Here is a 2,500-nt window from a genome sequence, read left to right as displayed (position 1 = left end):
TACCCAAGAAACGTGGTTGTACCCCTCTTCAGCTGTACCAAGTGGGTGCACCAATGGAAAGAGTTGCTGTGGACATTGCTGGACCTATGCCACTCATTGAAAGAGGAAACCAATATATATATGTGTCACCATGGACTACTTCACAAAGTGGCCAAATGCCTACGCCATCCCCAATCAAGAGGCTGCGACTGTTGCTCAGGCTTTGGTTGATCAGTTTTTCTGTCGTTTTGGGATGCCACAAGAGCTACTTTCAGACCAGGGTAGAAACTTCGAGTCTGCTGTGTTTCATGAGTGCTGCAAGTTATTGAGGGTCAAGAACACCAGAACAACCCCACTAAGACCACAGTCAGATGGGATGGTGGAGAAGTTCAACTGGACCCTGGGACAAGAACTGGCCAAGTTCTGCTAGTGGGACAAACAGAATGGGACCAGAAATCACCTGCATTGTTCATGGCATATTGGTCTGCATCCCATCAGTCTACCGGTTACACCCCTGCAAAACTGATGTTGGGCCACGAGTTACGCTTACCCGTTGACTTGTTATTGAGAAGAACACTTGATGAAAAGATGCCCACAGACACCACCGGCTATGCAAAGCACTTCAGGAAAGGCTGGCTAAGGTACATCAAGTGTGAGCAGCCCTGAAACTTTCAGGAGAGGTGATGAAATTCAAGTATGATGCCAAGGCAAGTGAGATGAGCTTCGAGGATGGTGACCAAGTTTGGTTATACAATCCTCAGGGAAAGAAAGGACAGTCACCGAAGCTGCAGAGCCCATGGAATGGGCCTTACACTATGTTGGACCACCTATCAGATGTAATGTATCGGATTCAGGAATTCACGCCTAAAAGTGGTACACTTGAACCGTCTGTGGCAGTACCATGGGCCAGAACAGTTCAGCTGGGACATTCCCGAGCAGTCCTGCTCTCGTGCAGCCAAAGATGTTGAGGAGGACTAAGGAGCTGAAGTGCAAGAGAATGATGACAGTTTCCCAAGAGATGTGAATCACGAAGAGGACCAAGACCTTCCTGGAGGGGTGGACTGTGTGGAGGACGACGAAGGATGTCATTGAAAGCAGCACAGAAGAAGACCTGATAAGTCAATGGATTATTTTGTGTATATTTGGATGTTTCATTAGGATTAACCCTTGTAAGGTAATCCTGATTTTGTTACTATATTAGGTAACGTGAGGTCTGACAGACCCCACGGAAAAAAAAAAATAACTTCCGTTTGAGATATTTCAAAATGCTTCAATACACAAATAATTCAACCCCACCCTTGTCTACAGGTAGGGCCAGAGGGCATAAAGTTTAATGTGAAATAAATATATTTAATATGTAAAATATATATTTTTATAAAAAATGGTTATAAAAATGTTCAGTATAAAAATTTTCTGGTTAATTATTACTTCAGCATATAAAAATTTGCAAGTTAAATAATGCATGATCTTGCACTTAATTGAAAAGAAGTAGAACCATGATTTCTTTAGGTGGTCCTGTACTTACAAGAAGGTATTTAGAAAGGACCTCACTGTATTGAAATTAAAAATTCACAAGAAAGCTTTACAACTGGAGGTTACATTCAAATATTCACAAGGGCTTCTAACTGAGGTTACATTATAGGTAATCTGGGTCTAACATGCCCTCCATGAGCTCTAGAGCAAAATCAGAGCCAGTGTGACGTACAGCTAAGTGACCGATCATCCCCATGACATGAAGAGCATCACTAGGCAGGAAGGTAATGAGACGGACAGATCTGTAGACCTTATGCTCATATTTTTTAAAATTAAATTTCAGGGACTGGGGTCTCTGAGACCCCACTTTACCTATCTAGGGTTAATTATGTTTGTATATGTTGTGTAATTTTGTCGGGATGACAAAGAACTGGGGAGGGGGTAGTGTTAAGAAGTGAGATTTGCCAGTTAGGTAGCTGAGATGTTTCCCAATGTTTCCCGTGCCGTGGCTCCAGTATGAGACAGAGATGCCAGTTTGCCTGCTGTTTGTGAGCATACTTGTTTTGTAAGTTATGGATAAATTTTTGTGCTTTTTTACTCTAATATTTTATTTATGTAACTGCTTGTTAAATTATGTAATTTAAGTTTGTATGCTAAATAATTTACAGTATGATGTACTGTAACAGAACTCTGGCATGTTTTGGATGTCTCCAAATTGGTAACTGCTGTTGGGGCAGGTACAGGACCAGCACGTCCTAGAATGTTGGAGAAGCAAGGAAGGATATATATGGATGGGAAAGAGACTAGAGCAACTTCAGCTGGTTTTCAGTTCAGTTTGGGTACAGTGCAGTGTAGTTTGTATATCTTTGGTACTTTTGAAAACAGTGAAGTCTATCTATCTACCTATTGCCAGACGCCTTAATACGTTATATGGGGTGGCCACAAACAAATCGCCTCCACGTCACCCTGTCCCCCGCCATTTCACTGCCCTGTTCCCAGTTCACATCCCTCTCTATCATATACCTCTCCACTCCATTCCTTCATCTCA

Source organism: Coenobita brevimanus, chromosome 40 (assembly GCF_032717465.1).
Source record: "Coenobita brevimanus isolate Jiangsu-jjx chromosome 40, ASM3271746v2, whole genome shotgun sequence".
Taxonomy (NCBI): Eukaryota; Metazoa; Arthropoda; class Malacostraca; order Decapoda; family Coenobitidae; genus Coenobita; species Coenobita brevimanus.
Note: the sequence above shows the minus strand (reverse complement) of the source record.